This window comes from Enhydra lutris, unplaced genomic scaffold (genome assembly GCF_002288905.1).
Source record: "Enhydra lutris kenyoni isolate GAN:26980312 unplaced genomic scaffold, ASM228890v2 scaffoldscaffold26, whole genome shotgun sequence".
In the NCBI taxonomy this organism is placed as follows: Eukaryota; Metazoa; Chordata; class Mammalia; order Carnivora; family Mustelidae; genus Enhydra; species Enhydra lutris.
Genome location: NW_019154110.1, coordinates 7,953,694 through 7,973,434, shown reverse-complemented (window position 1 = coordinate 7,973,434; position 19,741 = coordinate 7,953,694). Strand labels below are relative to the sequence as shown.

At 44.9% G+C, this 19,741-nt stretch overlaps 1 protein-coding gene and 1 pseudogene across 1 annotated transcript in view; one reads left to right on the top strand and one right to left on the bottom strand.

The window, feature by feature from the left end:
- Positions 1 to 19,741, top strand: part of LOC111151502 (acid sensing ion channel subunit 2) — a 1,010,285-nt gene that overhangs the window by 615,700 nt on the left and 374,844 nt on the right. The gene's annotated exons all lie outside the window — the stretch shown is intronic.
- On the bottom strand, positions 6,684 to 7,383 carry LOC111151410 (annotated as a pseudogene).

Genomic DNA, 19,741 nt, shown 5'->3' with positions numbered 1-19,741 from the left:
ATTTGACAAATTAGACTTCATCTAAATAAAAAATAATTATTCTTCAAAAGGCACTATTAAGAAAATGAAAAGATGAGCCACAGAATAAGAGAGACTATTTGCAATATAAATATTTGCAAGTAATATAAAGGATTTATATTCAGAATATGTAAAGAACTCTTATATCTCAATTATAAAAGATAAACAGTTCATTTTTTTTTTTTTAATGATCAGAAGAGGGGCTCTTGGATGGCTCATTCAGTGGAGCATTTGACCCTTGATCTTGAGGTTGTGAGTTTGAGCCTCACATTGAGTGTAGAGATTACTTTTAAAAAGACCTGGGGCACCTGGGTGGCTCAGTAGGTAAGTATCTGCCTTTGACTCAGGTCATGATCCCCAGAGTCCTGGAATCAAGACCAGATTGGGGCTCCCTGCTTATAGAAAAGTCTGCGTCTCCCTCTCCCCCTCCCTCTGCCCTCTGCCCCGCCTTGTGCTCTTGCTCTCTCTCTCTCTCTCTGAAATAAATAATTAAAATCTTAAAAAAAAAAAAAAAAAAGTAAATGGGCAGAATACTTGGGTAGACATAAGACCAAAGAAACCAAAGAATGGTTAATAAGCACATGAAAAGATACTGCATGTCTTTCGTCTTTAGGGAAATGCAAATTGAAACCACAAAGAGATACCACTCTGTATCTACTAAAATATCTCTAATCAAAAAAACCAACAATCGCTGATCTCAGTGACTATGAAAAAACTGGAGCCCTCAGTCATTGCAGATGGAAGTACAAAGTACAGCCAGACTTAAATTCTCTTGTGCTCCTCTGACTCTGGGTTCTCTGCTTGTCTCATAGATCTTCTGTCTGGCTTTCTAACAACCCACTTACAAAATTCACCCTCTCCTTGCCTTCCACATTCCCAAAATCCCACTCACACAAAGCACTGATGAGTATAGAGTATACTTTATTCTTTAAAAAAAGAAAAAAGATTTTATTTATGTATTTAACAGAGAGAGAGAGAGATCACAAGTAGGCAGAGAGGCAGGCAGAGAGAGAGAGGGGGAAGCAGGCTCCCTGCTTAGGGATCCCAGGACCCTGAGATCATGACCTGAGCTGAAGCCAGAGGCTTAACCCTCTGAGCCACCCAGGTGCCCCGAGTATACTTTATTCTAGACACCTTATGGAGTCAAAGAAGAGGAAGTCATCTACACTAGAGCACTTAAAGCAACTGTACATAGAACATTTGATATTCTTAAAATGCTCTCAAGCCATATCCGAGAACATTCACAGGTCCTTCATGCTTTGTTGTTGTAACTCCATACCCTCTCTTCTTTCGTCTTTCCATCCTTTCCACTCCTTCTTCAGCCCCCAAATATATATTTATATTTATATTTGTATATGCATATATTCTTTTCCTCTTCCTTTCTCATGAAGATCAGTTTATCTACCTTTTTGAGGTCTTGTCCATTTTCATGCCAAGTGGCCCATCATGACATTGCCTCAAACCATGGTATCAGCCAGGTTTCCAAATTGAAAGTTACAAAAGAGTGGAAAGAAAGAAAAAGAAGAAAAGAAAAGAAGGAAGGAAAGATGGAAGGAAGGAAAAGAAAAGAGGGAAGGAAGGAGGGAGGGAGGAAAAAAAAGACTCCAGATGATTTAAGCAGAGAAGACCTTTGTTGATAGTGAGTTGCTCAAAAAATTGCCAAGAAGACTGTAGAATAGAATCATCCTCAGAAAATAAGCAGGAACACAGATAGGCTGTGCAGGATAGCCCACACTCTAGAACAAGATCAGTGAAAATCCTGTTTCTGCCACCGTTGAACCCAAGACATGGAGGTTCGCACAAATGGGTCTGCCACCCCATCCATAGAAAGAGGATGCCTCTGCACCCCTCCACTACTGCTTCCAGAATTCCCCACCATCATTGTTTCTTGGCCTCAAAGTCTGGAGTGTCTCCGATTGGTTGGACCCAGGTCCTCTGCCTGCCTCCTAACCACAAAGGGGACTGGAAAAATGAGTCATTGGGCTTTTCAGCTGTTAGGGTGAGAGTCTCTTCTCACCAAATTCCATACCATAGAGAAGTCTCCAAACATAGGAAGGGAATTCAGATGTTGAAGAACCCCAAAATAGCAAAAACAGCCTTTATGACTAATTTGGATAATGAGAAAATGTGCTCAACATAGTGATTCAGAAATTCTGAACGCCCTGATTTTCTTTGCGTAAGTTCTGTTTTGCTGTATCCACGATAATGAAGAAGAAAAGTTGGGGGTTTGGCCTGAGTAGGAAAGGCAGGACATTCCCTAATTCTTTGCATTGTTATGCACATCTCGGCCCTCCCAACCATGGGTCCCCTCTGTGTAACTATGCCTTGTTTGCTCAGGGGCTGGCACAATCCTTGAACAGCCCACGCCTCCCTCCACACTGTGAAGCAATTACAGTTCTGTAAACAAATGCTTACCTTCTCCCTGCCAGCTGCTATTTAAAGGAATCTTGAAGCCAAACTCACCTTTAAAGGGAAGAATCCTAATTGTGATGGAAATATATATTGTGATGGAAATATCACAATTACCATGAAATTTTGCATATTGGCTGTAAGGTAGAAGTCACCTAACAATATTGAGCCACCATTATAAATATACATTTCTCATGACATTTTCTGGGACTCTCCCAGAGAGCTCCTGGTTAGAATAAAGTAGAAATGTCAAATGCGGGGAGCCCTCTACTCTGGGCCCATTTTTATTTTATTATTCAGCTCATTCTTGGCTGCCTAATAAAAGCCTATAGTTTACTCTCATGACTTCTACGTGTTCTTTGGAATAATCTCTTTAACTGTTTAAAAGGCAGGAGGATATTCCATTGGGAATTCATGTTAGACCCAATAACCCATGTCCTCCCAGGCAGAAATGGAACCTGGAGGTCTTAGTGACCAAAGGGGCCCCGTAGGTATGTTATCTTTGTCCCATATAGATATGGGACATAAGCCTTTTTTATTTTAAAATAAAACAAAAGCCTTTTTATTTTAAAAATAAAAGAAATACAGGGGTGCCTGGGTGGCTCAGTCAGTTAAGCGTCTGTTTTCGGCTCAGGTCATGGTCCCAGGGTTCTGGGATGGAGCCCCCTCATCAGGCTCCCTGCTTCTCCCTCTCCCTCTGCCCCTGCCCTGAACTCTTGTGCTCTCTCTCTTTCCCTCTGTTCTCTGTCTCTCAAATGAGTAAATAAAATTAAAAAAAAAAAACAAAAATGAAATCAGACATTTCTCCAGAAGCCCCAATTTCTTATGGTGGGAAACAATATTTCAAGACCACCATCTGTGTCCTAGAGATGCTCATTGCTTCTAGGCCTTTTCACTGGACCGAGCTAGAAAATATACACACTCCAGGTATGGATACTTTTGACTCAAATTCAGAACTCCTGCACTTTTACCTAATCTCTTCCCTCTTACATCGGTATCTCCTTTCTGCCAAACTGGGTCTCCTGGTTTCTTAAGGATGCAAGAGATAATAAGGTTACAATTCCCCATGACTGATCATTTGCTTTCTCTCACATTATCCACTCAACAGTCTCAGAAAAAAACAATACAAATGCTACTACCACAGATACGATTACTGAAAATGATTGGAAAAAACATCTGCACATGGGACACCTGGCTGGCTCAGTGGGTTAAGCATCTGCCTTCAGCTTAGGTCATGATCTCAGAGTCCTGGGATCATACCCCACCCCCACCCCCCAGCATCTAGCCTGCTCCCCGCTCAGTGGAGTGTCTGCTTCTCCTTCTCCCTCTGCCCGTCCCCCTGCTTGTGCTCTCCTGCGCACTCTCCCTCTTAATTAAATCATAAAATAAAATGTTCTTTTTTAATCTGCATGTGGTCCCCTTATTGTCCCCTGAACCTGTGTAATTGCACTGTATCTAATTTTCAAATCATATAGACTTGCAGACTATGCTCTCTGCCTTTTGGTCCTCATTCAGTCTTATTCTTATATTAGCTGCACCATAATGCTCACTACAAGCCCTTCAGACCAGTGTCTCTGGCTATTATGTTTATCTGAAGCTTATTATCTAGTAAATCCCTCGGGAAGAACTCCTGGGAATACTCTTCCTTGAGTTCTTACATGCGTATAGTAGTTACCTGTGCCCTTTGTACATGTCAACCAGTTTTTCTGGATATAAAACTCCCGAATTGTATTTGCTTTCCTTAGGTGCCTTAAAAACATTACTTCATTGTCTTCCAATATAAAGCATATTGTCAGAAAGTCTGATAACCTAATTTTTCTTTCCCTTATAAGCCATTTCCTCTTTTTTGGCTGCATGCCTAAATAATGGTCTTCTGCCTTATTATTTTCTTCTTAAAGTGCAGCAATTTTACCAAAATGCCTCGCTATCCATCATTCAGGCTCAATTTTTCAGGTACGCTGTGTGCATGTGTTCTTTCAATAGGTAGGTGCAGATCTTTAATTACTGTTGTTGTTTCAGGAGAGTTTCCTTAAATTATAATTTCTAGTATTTGCTCCTTCCCCGGCTTTGGCTTTGTTTTTCAGGGGCCCCTGTTGCTACATATAAGAAGTCCTTGCCTCTTTAATATTTTCATTTTCTCTCAAATTACTCTTATCTTCTTTTTTCTCCTATTTCTTTTGAGTGTTACAATTTTCTTCCTTTCGACCTTCTGTTATCTGGAAGGCCTTATTTATTATGTCTGTGTACTCTCGTGTTTCTTCGAGTTTGGGTCTTCCTTTTTGCAATGACTTTACCCCTTCTTTTCTTCCTTTTTCCCATGTGTCATGTAATTTCTGAGGTTATGATTCTTTTTTTTTTTTTTTTTTTTATTTGACAGAGAGCGATCACAAGTAGACGGAGAGGCGGGCAGAGAGAGAGAGAGACGGGGGGGGGGGGGGAAGCAGGCTCCCCGCTGAGCAGAGAGCCCGACACGGGACTCGATCCCAGGACCCTGAGATCATGACCGGAGCCGAAGGCAGCGGCTCAACCCACTGAGCCACCCAGGCGCCCCTGAGGTTATGATTCTAATGACACTCACTTAAGTGGATGATGATGTCATTTCCTTAATGTCTTTTAGCTCCTTTGTAAGTAAGAGGTTGCAGTTTTTGTTTGCTTTGTAGATGTCTCTTTCTGGAATACTTCACTGCCTAGAAAGGTGTTACTTTGTTCCTTATTCTCTTTGTTTGAATAGTAATTTTGTGTGACTTTCACCCTCACCATTTTTATGATGTTTGTTTTTAAGTAAATGCAATTTTCCTGAACTTTGTGGAAGAGGCCCTCATTCCGGGAAGTTTTCTAACTGCTTGGGGCTCCCTCTTGGGTTGTTTTGTGTTGTATTTAAAAATATGTGGGGTGCCTGGGTGGCTCAGTGGGTTAAGCCTCTGTCTTTGGCTCAGGTCATGATCTCAGGGTCCTGGGATCAAGCCCCACATCAGGCTCTCTGCTCAGCAGGGAGCCTGGTTCCCTCTGTCTCTCTGCCTGCCTCTCTGCCTCCCTGTGATCTCTCTCTGTCAAATAAATAAATAAAATCTTAAAAAAATAAAAAAGTTTTTAAAAAGTTAAAAAAAAAAATATGGCAGCTCACCTTCTGAGATCTCCTGGCTCTGCTCCCCTACCCCACTTGTATACAGACCTTCTCTTTCTTTTGATTCTATTATTCCTCTTCTGCTCAGTTTTGCTCCCACACCCAGCAATTTCTCATTAGTATGTGGAACCTGTGTTGGGGATCCCTGGCTGGTCAGTTCTCAACATTCGCAGGGTCTGGACTGTTCCATCCCTTCAGAACTGGTCACAGACCCCTTGCATTCACCCACTAATAGTTTGGGTAGAACCTTCTAGTTTCCTTCTCTCTCTCTTTCTTTCTTTCTTTCTTTCTTTCTTTTTTTAAAGTTATATTTAATGTTGGCTAACTCCTACTTAGCATCTTTTAGAATGCAGTATCCCAAAAGATGCAGGAAAAAAAATTATTTTCTAATAGAAATTAAACCCATTGTCATAAATAGTTCTTTTAAAAGTAGTTTTGTTTTGTTTTAAAGATTTTATTTATTTATTTGACAGAGGAAGAGAGACAGAGAGAGAGGGAATACAAGCAGGGGGAATGGGAGAGGGAGAAGCAGGCTTCCTGTTGAGCAGGGAGCCTGATGCGGGGCTTGATCCCAGGATCCTGGGATCATGACCTGAGCCTAAGGCAGACGCTTAACAACTGAGCCACCCAGGCGCCCCTAAAAGTAGTTTTATTTTTTGGTAAAGATTTTATGTATTTTTCAGAGAGAGAGAGAGAGAGAGAGAGCGAAAGCACAAGCAGGGGGGAGTGGCAGGCAGAGGGAGAAGCAGGCTTCCTGATGAGCAGGGAACCCGATGCGGGACTCGATCCCAGGATCAAGACCTGAGCTGAAGGCGGACGCTTAACTGACTGAGACACCCAGGCATCCCTAAACATAGTATTAAAAGACAGGAATACAAACACCTTGCAAACATACAATTTCCTAGCAAGATCTTTAAGTCTGTAATTCTCATGTAAGTCACTTTCATTCTTTTTCAAATAAAAATATCATAGAAAGTTTCCATTCTCTGTAATTGAGTCTTCATAAGTTATACAGTAGTAATGTTACTTCAAGTAAAACTTCATCAAATACTTAACTTTGGCATAATATTCTTAAATATTTTTACCTTTGAATAGAATGAAGGGGAGGCATCAAGTCCTACGTAAGCTAATCTTAAATGAAGGTAATTCTTGGTCTGTTTGAGAGACTTGGTCAAATTTTTTCTTGTTGATCTTATTCAAGACTCTTGAAATCTTCCAAAGGAAGACTGCTTAAGGCAGTGGGTAAGATGTGTTCTGATGTGCCCTTGGGTGATTCAGTCTTTGCTTCCAGATTCTCCACCAGGCGCATGGCTTTGATCCCTCCTCTGGTTGCTCTGTGTTCTTTTTTGTAAGCAAGTTTTCATTGTCTTGCATAAGCTTGTTGGTGTTTTTCCCATTCAATTACACTCTTTTTCTTTCTGCCACCATAGGTTTCCTAAAAGCATAGCTGTGTTATGTTATGCTTTTAGCATAACTGTGTTATGTAGTTCTGGCTGACTACTAATGTTTGATCTTAAACTAGATGGTCCTGTTGGAGTACAACTGTTGTTTTCCTTCAAAAGATTCCTTGACTTGAGTTTCATGGACTTTCAATAGGTACAGAAACCTAACCTGGTTGGAATTGCATCCATTGTAAGTCGTCGAGCTTGTCCTTTGAGTCAGAACAAGAGACTTCAAAGTGCTTTGAACAAAGAAAAGTGTTTTCCAGGCACAAAATTGTTGTACCTAAGTGGGCAAGCCCATTCTTTTCTTCTTCTAGGATACAGAGGGAGCCTGTGGAGGCTGATGGTCACGTGTGTGTTGTGGGTGGCCGGCCTTTCCCTGCCCCTCATTCAGCCCTGTTCTGAGCCTATTCGGAGGCCCTGGCTGTCCCGCTTCCTTCCGACAAAGGCGGGGCAAATGAGGCAGGGGAAGGGCCCACTGAGAGGAGTCGCGGAAGCCGGTGGGAGAGACAGGTGTATGTATGGGGGATGGGTGGTGCCAACCTTTCCTGTCTCTTTGTCAATATGGCGGACCTGAGGCAGCACAGCAGACAGTCCTGAAGCTCCAGTGGGACACAAGCTGTCCCCTCCCAGCCCCCAAAAGGGAGTGGGACTAGTGTGTCTCTATGGCAGCCTTCTTTGGAGCAATTACAAAGGTGTCTCTTCCCCTTCCCCCATCACTATGAAAATCTCCCACCTAGGCAGAACTTCCGGTTTTTCAACTGCTATTTTCCAATTGCCACCCCACCTCCCTGCTTTCCAGGGAACCTCTGTTGGCTGTTTGGGTACGGTTCTTTCCTCGGGGCCATCAGGTAGGTACCTGACCACTCCCTCTTCTGCCTCCCACGCAGATGCTGAGACCGCAAGGGGCTTGGGCTTTGGTGATTTGTCCCCGCCTCCTTGTGTGTTTTAGGCTTCATGGGAGTAGCTCATCATCCAGCTTGATGTCACTGTCTGTAGTTTTGGTCTCTAGTTGCTCTGTTTATCTTATGGGTGGGAACTGCTGAAATTCAAAGATGGTGCTGCTTTCATCATTTCTATGTATATGTGTTTTTTTGCTTGTTTTTATGTGGACGAACTGGCAATGATTTTCCATTAGAATTCAGATTTTTGGTTTATCTTGAGAAATTTCAATGTCTAGTTACACTGCACCTGCAACTGGCTGGGACTAAGTAGCAGCCTCCCCCATTAGAGGCATGTGGGCTGTCCCATGCGTTCAGTCCCAGCACACCCCACCCCCCCGCCATGGTTTCACTGGCCAGATGACGCATTTACACAATCTTTTGAAGGCATCTACACTGTGACTCCTGTTCTGGGGCCATTGACAGGAAGGGGAAAATACCCAGGAGCCCCTTACCTTCTTACCCAGGGTTTTATGCTGTTTAATGCCCCACTCCATCTAATACATTTCCCCCATAGGAAACTGGGGTTCCCTACTCCCTTTTTAAAAAAGGCTTATTCATTTGTTCTACAGAGAGAGAGCATGGGGTTGGGAGGAGAGGAAAAGAACAAGAGGGAGAGAATCTCAAGCAGACCCCACACTGAGTGAGAAGCCCCATGCAGGCTTCAATCTCACAACTGTGAGATCATGACCTGAACAGAAACCAAGAGTTGGACTCTTAACTAACTGAACCACCCAGGCGCCCCCCCAGGGGGTGCCCTACTCTTCATGCTTGTGTCCCTTTCAAGTGTGTCTCTCGGAATCCCTGCTGGCATTTGGGTTTCTCCCTCCCTGAGTCTCCTCTGCCCTGCTCCTAGTCCAGTAAAACACTTAATCAGATGCTAAGGCTGCCTATGGACACAGCTCATAAGAGAAGGTCCCAAGGTCCATCTGAGAGTCAGAAAGGTTGATCACATGGAAGCCAGTTTTAACAAGACACAAGCAGGAGACAGAAGGAAGAAAACAGGCCAGTAGCCGGGGTTTCAGTGGGTCAAGCAAAAGAATACAAAACAAATCAAAGTCCTGGTTCTGGAGATGGGGGCTGGAGCAACCATTAGGCTGGGATAGTGAAGGGGATGGTCACCCACATTTGGTGAAAAAGGAAGAGTAGGGAGAGTAGGGTGGGGTGGGGTGCTGGGAAATGGTGAATTCTGCCCCCGGTGTGCCTTTCATGTACAGCCTGGTACTCGAAGAGGTATTGCTGCCTTTGGGCCACTACCCTAAGCTATAGATCCAGGGACCATGCTTAGACCCACAAGGAGATGCTTACAATTCCCGAAAAGCCTCAAGCTCCTACACCTGTACATTGTACTTTCTGCTCTTGACTTCCCTCCATCTTTGCCCAGGCAACAAAACATCTCAGATCTCACTTCCTCCAAAGACTTCTTGGGCCAAGTGCAGTGCCTCCTCTGGGCTTCCATGGGTCCCCAAGTGCAGTACTCATCACATTCTATTACCTCTTTTCTTATTTGTTTCTACCAAGCTAAGAGCTCCTTGAGAACAAGAAGAGGATCTTACTGCCTTCTGTATCTCCTACACCTAGCATGTTACAGGGGCTCAAAAAAAAAAAATGTCTATCAGTGCTTCTGAGCACTGTAGGTATCACACAGATGCAGCTGGTACTGGTGCCCATTCTTAGGAGAATCACAGGAGACCAGCCCAGTCATCGCTGGCATGCAGCGCCGAGAGAGCTGGGTGAGCTCACAGCCTCTGCCTGTCTCATCAGCGTCTTTCATCTCCTAGGACTCCCTTTATAATCATTTTAATTACTTTATTGCAGGTTTCATCAGGGAGGTAACATGAAGGGGAGCAAAGAGACTGTCGGGCCCCTGACATATTGTTCAGAGATTGGAACAATGTCCTGTTAACCATGGAAACTTGAGGATGCACAAAGGTTTTCAGAATCAGCTGTCATCATTGCTCATGGAGTTTTCAAAGAGCATATTCAGAGGCAGGAATGGGGTCTGGGTGGAAAACACGACGGCAGGTGGAAAGAAGCTGGAGGGCTGTCCATCACTGGAGCACGGGGCATCTCAAATGTGTAGGATGGCAGAGAGGGTTTATAAGTCAAAGCTGTTGTCTATAGAAGGTGGAGTTGCCTGCTTGGCCCTGGACCTCTCTTCTCCCCCCAGCTAAGGCACTCAGTTCCTTTCTATAAGCCTGTATCCTTAGGGAAATTTAGGTACCCTGTGGTCAAAAGCTATGGACACTAAAGCAGCCTGGCTCTAAGTCCACAGTGACCCAGGTCTCTGATCCACAAACTGGGTTTTTGCCCTCCTCCAGGATAGAACCCTCAGCATAATCCTACCTCTGGAAATCAAGGCAATACCTTGTACCTAAGCCTTTGTTGACCTACCCAGTGCTCTAGTCAGTGGTTCTCAAACTTGGTTGCATACTGGAGTCATGTGAGGGTTTTAGACAAACCAACGCCTGGACTTTACCCTAGACCAAAAGAATCAAAATCTCTGGGCATGGGGCTTGAGCTTCAAGATTTTTAAAAGCTCCCTAGGAACACTGGTTACCTAATGCTTTGCAACAGATCACTTAATGCCTTAAAGCAATAGGTAAGCCTTCTTGGATAGCTTCTATGCGTCAGGAATCTAGAGTGGCTCAGTGGTTCTGGCTCAGGGTCTTTCACGAGGTTACAAACAAGATGTCAGCTGGGACTGGAGGACCTGTTTCTAAGAGGTTTTCTTCCACTTGGCTGTTGGCTGGAGGCCTCAATGACTTGCCACGTGAATCTCTCTGTAGGGCTATTTGACCATCCTCACAACATGGCAGCTGGCTTTCCCCGGGGCAAGTGATCTAAGAAAGAGGGAACAGGACAGAAGCCATAGTGTCTTTTGTGACCTTGCCTTGGAAGTCACACTCTGTGGTCTCCACAATATTTCCTTGGTTACACTGAATAGGATAGTCCTATTCAGAGTGGGAGGGGCTGCCTAGGGATGTGTATGCCAGCAAGTAAGGCTTTGGGGGGGTTCTTTTGGAAGCTGGCTATCATTGCAGGTGTCTTTAAAGTACAGCCAAGGTTGAGAATCATTGTTTCTGTTCCCTTTGGGGTGAGGCCCAGCCTTTGTCTTGCTTAGCTCAAAGCAAACACTAAAGATTTATTATGTTTATTCTCTTCACACAACAGCCAGAGTGGTTTGGGTCTTTTTAACTATAATGAATATTTTTGTACATAATTCTTTGTTCTGCTAGTAGATTATTCCCATGGGGGTAGATGCTGTAACATGAAAATACTTGTTCAAATCTCTTTTTTCCCTTGCAGGGAGGTCCAACTATTTTGTGGTGTTTTTGGTTTTTTTCCATCTCTGATTGTTTATTTTATTTTTAGCATGCAAATCTAGTCATCACACTCTGCTCAAAATTGAGCAACGGTTTCCTGACAATCACAGGGTAAAGTCCCCAGTCCTTCTCTTGGTTGCTGGGCTTCTGGGTGACTGGCCCCTTCTCTTGTCCTCACTCCCAGCCTCACATCACTCCTCTTTTCCCTTTGCTTACTGCATTCTGGCCACACAGATTTAACTTCAGCTCCTAAAACACCTTACTGTGCTCCGCTCCTCAGGGCCTTTGAACAAGACATGCCTCTAAGTTTGACTCCTATAACTTGTACTTACCCTTCAGGTATCAGCTCCCAGGCACTTCTTCAAAGAGGTCTTCCCAGGCCAGCCTGATGGGTTCTCCCACAGCACCCAGTACCTTTCCCTTAGAGCATTTATTGCAATGTGTTATAATGTACTTATTTGTCTGATGACTTGGTTACTTCCACTAGACTGAAAGCTCCATGAGAGCAGAGATCATATACTTTTTTCCACTGCCTGCCTCCTAGTACGTAACACAGTCATTTGCACACAGTAGGTGCTCACTGGGTGCTTACTGAATGAATTTTTATAAATTGAAAATCAAGACCCAGAGATATTTAGAGACATGCCCAAGGCGCCTCCCACCACCACCACCAGGCAGGTAGCAGGATACCTGCCTGGGCCTGAGGGCAGATATGCCAAATTCAAAATCTCTCCCTCATATCTAGTGTCCCTAGAATCCTCTACCCCTGTTCCTGGAATCCTATCCTGTGATGAATTGTCTACACTAGCTGCTCTAAAGCTAGCTCCAAGGGTTCCCCATCAATGGAACAACCAAGTTTTTGTGGCATGCAAGGGACAAGCCCTTCACCCGAAGGGGACAGTTGCCTTTGGCTGGGCTCTGGTGTTGCACTGGAAAGGGCTCTTATCAGGGGAACCCCGAGCCTGTGTACCTCAGCTCTTCTCATACTGAGCCTCCATGCCTCTTGAAACAGCCCTGGGAGTTCTCATTTGGCCTTTGGGGATGCTGCCAGGAGGCCTGTCCTCAAAGATGTGTGCACTGGCTGTCATTATTTAATGATCCCCCAAACCAATGAATTGTCTCTTCCTGCCACTCTCAGGGACTGTCTGGCAGAAATGAGGGACTCAGCTCAACAGTAGCCTCAGGAAGCCTTCACTGTGCCCCAGGCACTAGGCCAGGTCCTCTCTGTGCTGCTGGGGGTGGTGGGTTGCCGGATATTGGGGACAAATAGAGACGTGAAGTCAGAGCCCTTATCCTCCTTGCTCCCTCCAGCTCCCATGTCCCTGTGCTCTACCTTCCACTCCCAAAACCAGCTTAGTTGGTGCCACACCTGACCCTGTTTCCTAGGGGAAGGCCAGGGTCTGAGAACTATACCCACCAGAATATGCTAGAACATGCTCATCCTGGGAGTAATTCCATACCTCTTCTGCTGCTGCAGAACCCATCAGCAGATCTCTGTGAATGCCCAGATAGACGTTAATGGCAGACCTATATATGATAGACCCAACAAGGAAACAGACTATTTCCCACTTGGCCCTAATGGCACCTAAGCTCAGGAGAGAATACCAACCATGCCCACTCAACACGGGCATGCACATACACACACACACACACACACACACACATGCATGTACTCCCAGACTCAGGCCCATTCAGCCTGGATGGCCTTTGTCCTCTTCCTCACCCATGGCATTGCCATATTAATCCCAGGCACCTTACCAGGACACTATGAAGCTCAAGTTCCAATCCAGGTGGCTCCCAGATGCCCTGACCATTGGTCTATCCCTTCCTTGGTGGTTTGTTCACGATCCTCCCCCATCTCTTCTTTTGGATCAGTCTACCTGCCATTCATCTCTCAGTGTCCAAGTCCCCCTCATCCTTTAAGGCACAAATCCAGCCTCCTCCATGAAGCCCCCATTGCTGCAGTTGGAGTGATGGCCTCCCTCCTCTGAATACCCATAGTATTTTAGTTCCACCTCCTCTATGGCTCTTGAAACCAACTTTCTGCTTTCTAGTCATGATGTTTTTATACACATTTTAGCAACTGCTTTCCCTCAACTATTTCCTACATTTAACTGGTTTATAACTGCCTGCTTGTACTCCCCAGAGACAATGTTCCCTAATAGAAAAGTCACTGGCTTCGGCGTATGACAGAATGGAGTGGGTTCTTTCTTTCCTCCTTCTCTCCCTTCCTTTCCTCCTTTCATAAATACTTCTCAAGTCCTCTGTGTGCCAGGTACCTTGTAGCACCCTAGCCAAACAATACACAAAAGATGTTCAGCCATTGTCCCAATGGAGTTTCAGACTAATGGAGTTCTAATTCCCAGCCCTTCCATTACTGGCTGTGTGACCTGGGAAAGTTGTGCAATCTCAAAGCCTCAGCTTTCTCAACTACAATATTGAGTTTTAGAATAATTATCTCCTGAGTGTTCTGTAATAGTTAAATGGCATAATGTATAAAAAAATATCTAGCACTTAATACACTCACTAAATGTGCACTTCTTCTCCATATGCTTCGTTACTGGAGAGAACTCTCAAACATCACAGAGACTCAGAGTATATGTTGGAAGGGAGAAAGGAGGGCCAAAAAGAAGGAAGTGGAAGAAGGAAACTATCATGAAAGTTCATCCAAGAACTGTCTCTGGATTGCCAGCACCTCCCACCCACCGCCTTCTTTACTTTCCCATATGGACTGTAAAAGGGGATGCTGATTGCAGCCTAGGAAAAGCAGCTCTGGACAAGGACACCAGTTTCCCCAGCCCCTTTTCAGTTTATCCCACATGCATATCCAGTCACAGAGCCAGGGCTAGGAGCCCTTCCGTGGACTAATTAACGTATTAAAAAAAAATTCCTCCAGTGGTTGTCAGGGTGCCTAAAAGCTGTTGCCCCCAGACTCCCCACTGAACTTCTGCCTTCATATTTATAACCCTTGAGTTTCTCTCCTTCCTGGCTTCCCAGACAGTGGTGCAGACAAAAGGACTGTTTATAACAGCTTTTCTGACAGCTGGACATTATTTAATTAAAACTTCCGGCAGCCGCATAGTGTGCTGAAGACTATTTAAAGTTCTCAACGGCAGGAGGAGAAATGGGGAAACTTACAACCCTTGGGGGGTGGGGCTGAGGGGACCTAGGGTGGGCAGCGCCCAGGGCAGACTCTCAGATCCCTTACTGTGAAGTGGCATCTCAGAGCCCTGACTTTCACCATTGGAGTCTCTGGGGGGAAAAGGCAGGCATGATGTCAGTCCCCCAAGGCATCTGCTTGGGGAGGGGAGGGATGATGTTTGGAGAACCAGCAGCACCAAACTGCATAGAGTACTCATTTTTCCAGATCAGCCACCCATATTTTTCAGAATAAGAAACTAAGGCATAGAGAGGGAAAGGAACTTGTTCAAAGCTGCATGGTAAGTGCTACAACTCTGGGGAAACCATTTGAGTGTCCTGGGCCTTATTGTTGCCTTTATGTTTGAGCAAAACCTGTCTTTCTTACTTTTCTACACAGTAGCCATATACCTGCCAGTGTCCTCTTGAAGGGCTCAACCACTGTGCGTGTTATCCTAGGTGTGAGCAGAAATGCAACCACGGATGCCCATGTTTGATCATCTCAATCCCAGCAGAGGCAGTGGGTTTGCATTTAGCTGCTATAGCTACAGTTTGCTGGACTTCAGGTAGCAACAGCTGGAATGAGGGGACAGATCTCCCCCATAACAGAGCAGGAGCGGAGAAAGGCAAGTCTACCATAGGACGCTGTACCCTGGAAGAGGAGGAGTTCGTAAGGCCAAGTATGAATGCAAATCATAATAACAATGACCGTGATAATAGCTCCACAGATTGAAGGCTACTATCACCATCATTGCTATTACTATTAGCATATTTCCCTTTCAATATTTCTATAAAATATATGATTTATAAGATTTTACAGATGAGGAAATAGAAGCTCAGAAAATTCACTACATGCTGAAGTTCTCCCAGCCACCAGTAGGACCAGGATTCAAACCCAACTCTGTTTGATTTCAGAGTGTATCATCTTTGCTCCATCTTGGTAGTTTTCAACCAGAGCTGCACCCTAGAAATTGACTCTTTAAAACATGCAAGAGGGGCGCCTGGGAGACTCAGTCAGTTAAGCAACCGATTTGTGATTTCGGCTCCCATCATGATGTCAGGGTCATGAGCTCAAGCCGCAAGTCAGGCGCTGCGCTGTGAGGAGTCTGCTTCCCTTCCTCGCTCTCTCTCTGCCCTTCCCCTGCTCGCTCTCTCTCTCTCTCAAATATTCTTTACAAAGACATGCAAGGGCTTTCATCTTACTGCAGTCCAACGAAGCCAGAATCTCTCAAGGTCAAGACCTGGAATCAGTACTTTTGAAGAGGTGTAGCCAGAGTTGAGAGCACCCTGTGAGCACCACACTGAGAGCTCCTGGTGGTGTGATATCGAAGTATGACTCACTCCCACTGCTACCTCCCCACTGCTGCTTAAGTTGTCCCAGGTGGTCATGCCAGGCTGCTGCTTGGGGACCATGGCTAAACCCTACCCTGATGACACTTGTTGACCCCAGCCCTCTCTGTGGCTCCCATGGTAGCCCTGATGGGGTCACCATTCTGTCTGTAGTCTCAGTTCCTGCTCCTGTCCCAAGAGATCATCATCCCAATCTACCAACTCTGATCACGCTGCTAATCTCAACAGCCCCTACCAGCAGGCTGATAGTATCCACTAGGATAAGTTCCTCAGTGGAAGCAAATTCCAGAATGGAGGTTGGCATGCAAGAAGTTTATCAGAGCATACTTTGGAGATCTGCATCTATGGAAGGTGAAGGAAGGTGGGTAAAGTGGGTCTCAGTGCTGAAGGAGTATCTGGGTGGCATGTCACAGCCTCCACTCCAGCCCTTAGCAGTGGGATGGGTGGGATGGGTTTGCATGGGAGCTGAGGAAGGATCTTCCCCTCCAGGGAGAGAATGACTTTATTGGAGCTCAGCACGGAGCTGCCTTGAACAAGGCTTTCATTAATCTTGCTCTATAGTATCATTACAACCTTCCTGCCCCCCTGGGAGCTTCACTTAATTTCCCTTAGGGGCTCAGCTAAAATCAATTAGAGGGTATTGGTAGATCAGCTGTCCTAGACGGTCTTCAGCAAAAGCCCTTGCATCTGACTGCCACACCTGACTCTCTCTCCCACAGTGGCCCTCTAGGGGGCTACAGGAAGAACTTTATTCCCCTTCTTTCTTTTTGGATTTACCAGCATTTGGGAGTCAGTCACCAGCTCCAACAGTTGTCATTGTTTCAACCTCGGGAGCCGAGACAGGAGTTATCTGCCTTCCTGAACTCACAGTGAAGTGGGGAGGATAAAAACAGAAGTTTGCAATAAAATGGCCATATTGCCATGAAATTGGCATACACACAGAATGGCTGCAGTCAGGAAAGGGAGGGATTTTCTCTATCTCAAGGCACGGCGGGGGAGGCTGCCATGTTGGAAAGAATTAAGGAAGACACTGGAATGCTGGAGAAGATTTCAAAGAAGGAGAAGATATTTGCCCAGCAGATGTGATGAGGAGCGCATCCCAGGAGGAGGTCTTTGCAAAGTTTGAGAACCGAACCACAGCATGTTAGTAAGCAGTGTGTGCTCCTGGAACATTACCTGGGTGGTGTAGGGGGTAAATTGGGGGGCTCAGGAGGGGAGATTGGAAAGATAGGCAAGGGCAGAAAATGGAGATCCCTGTGCCCATGCAAAGGAATTTGGTCTCACTCTGAAGGTAATGAGTCCCCACTGAAGAGCTTTCAGCTTGGGCTGTTGTGTCTTTTTAAGGTATGACATAATAAAGGGGACCCCTTGTCCTGTTTTTCACTAATCTATCTTCTGCTCTCTTGACCTGCCATAAACTTAAAAGCGAACCTCACTTTGCCTTCTATTGTTCTGGATTTCTTTGTCTATCTTGGGTTGGGTATAAATAAATAAGCCATCAGGCTGTACCAACTCTTCCCCCACATCTCACGTTTATGGTTATTGGGAATTTTTCCCAAAGCAACTGATTCACAGGCTCATGAACGTCATACTAGGCGGGTCCTGGGAAACAATCTCTGAAACCCCATCTCCTGGCCTCCCTTTAAGGAGGAAGGCTCTGACCCCTGCAGAAGAGAAATGACTTACCCAACTGCATACAGATGGTAAGGACATGGATGGGACTTGCCCAGTTTTTCTTTTCCTTATATCAGGTCAGGTTATTTCATTCCTGTTCTGGGAAGAAAAGTCAGCCCAAACAAAACCGTGCCATTTGTCTTCCAAGCCCTTCCCCTGAAATCTCTTCCCCTGTGACTCTTCCTCCCAGCTGCAGTCCTCTCATGTAACCCCCAGCACACAGGGCTTTCCTGTTGACCAATACACATTCCAGAATCCTACCCTCCTCTTCTCTCTAGGAGAAACCTCTCTGCTTTTCTTTATACCCTCTTGCTCCCTCAAAATGACACAGTCCCATGCCCCATTCCTTCTATTATATTAGCGATTTCCAAGGAAAAATAGAAATGTCACTAAACTAAAAGGTAAAAAGATAATGTCCCAACTCTGCCACTTCCTCTGACATTGTGCAAGCACCTTCATTTCCCCCTGTGTAGCTGAGGTTCATTTAAAACATTTCTTCAGGAGCGCCTGGGTGGCTCAGATGTTAAGCATCTGCCTTGGGCTCAGGTCATGATCCCAGGGTCCTGCGATCAAGCCCCGAGTGGGGCTTCCTGCTCAGCGGGAAGCCTGTGTCTCCCTCTCCCACTCCCCTTGCTTGTATTCCCTTTTTCTCTCTGTCAAATAAATAAAATCTTAAAAAAAAAAAATTCAGCATCCCTTTTAGCTCTGCTATTCTGAGATTCTGATATATCCAGCAACTTGTTGGAATGAGCTCTGTCGAACTTAAAAGAGTAGATTATGTGTGCCTCTTCCTAACTCCCATTTTGTATCAGTAGCCTGAAGGCACCTGTGGTGGGAATAGTTACACCATGGAAATTGGCAAATGTTACAAATCCAGTCATGGGGGGTTGGGAGGGAGCTGGTTTCTTAGTACCCCCACTGAATCTATTCGCTTATCTCAGTCAAAGGTGTCTGCATTCTCACTAAGGCTCCTGAAAACAAATGATCCTGTAACCCAAAAGAAAGGATTTCTGATATAAAAGCAAGCAGTTGAGGAGGTTGTCCACTTCCTGTTGTCCATTTCCCGTTCTGTATCTTCAGCTCCCGTTGCTCTCTCCGCCTGGAATTCTGCACCCTGTTCATCCATCTTCAAGTCTCAAAATTCCACTCCCGGTGCATTTCAAACCAGCTCTGTAAAATCTTCTCCAGGTCCCTAGCGAAGATTATATTTCCCCTCCGACTTGTAGAATAAGTATGTCAATACATTTTCTTCCCACCTGGACAGTAAGTTCCCCGAAAGCATGAACTGTATCTTTTCCACTTCCTCCCAGAGTCGGGCTAGCACGGTGTATGGCGAACAATGTGTGTTCAATAAATATCTGGGGCAATGAGAGGTTCAGCATTTGGCAAATGTGCAAAAGGCATATGCTTCCTTTTTATTATATGCTATTTTTGTTGGGAATAGAGTACAAGCTTACCATAATGAATTTAAATGATGCAAAAGTGTATATAAAGAAAACCAAGTGTTCTTCCTTCTCCATTCCTTATTCTCTCATCACCATCCCCAACCCAAAGTAAAGCAGTATTGACAGTCTTATGTATGTCCTTCCATAATAGTCTAAACATACACATGCATCTATCTGTCAATGGACCTTTGTATTTTGCACAGATGAAAGCACGGTGTTCTGTAGGGTTTCTTTCTTAATATGTCTCAAAGATAGTTTCATCACATCACATCATTTTTTTTCAAGACCGTGTGGTAGTCTATCATACAGGTAGATCAGATGTTATGTAACTCGTCTTCCATTGATGGAAATCTAAGTTCCTTCCTGTCTTGAATATCGGCAAGAATACTGCAATTAATACCCATGTTCATATGTCTTTACCTACCTGTACCAGTATATCTGTAGGGGAGAAAAACCTAAAAATGGAATTTCTGGATCAAAGAGTAGATACGTCTTTAATTTTGATAGATGCTGCATTTTCTTCCAAATGCGTAAAGACCCGAATGCCATTAATTCTCTAGTGTCCTTTATCTTTATCCTTCATTCTTACCCATTACTCACTTCCACCTTTTCTGGCATTAGAAACTGCTGTCATTATTTTAACAATCGTCCCACCGAGCCCCTGAAGGAGACAGAGCAGACTAGCTTTGTGCTGCCATAGCACGGGGAAGGACAAATCACTCATTCCTCAGATGAACAAAGCCCCAGCCTCAGTGGGCATACTTCTTGACATTATTTCTTTTGAGCACACCCAGTTCCAGCTGTCTGAGCTGATTTCCATCATTGCTACAGATCAGTAGTCAAGATAGGGAGGAGACCCGGCACAAGCTTGTCA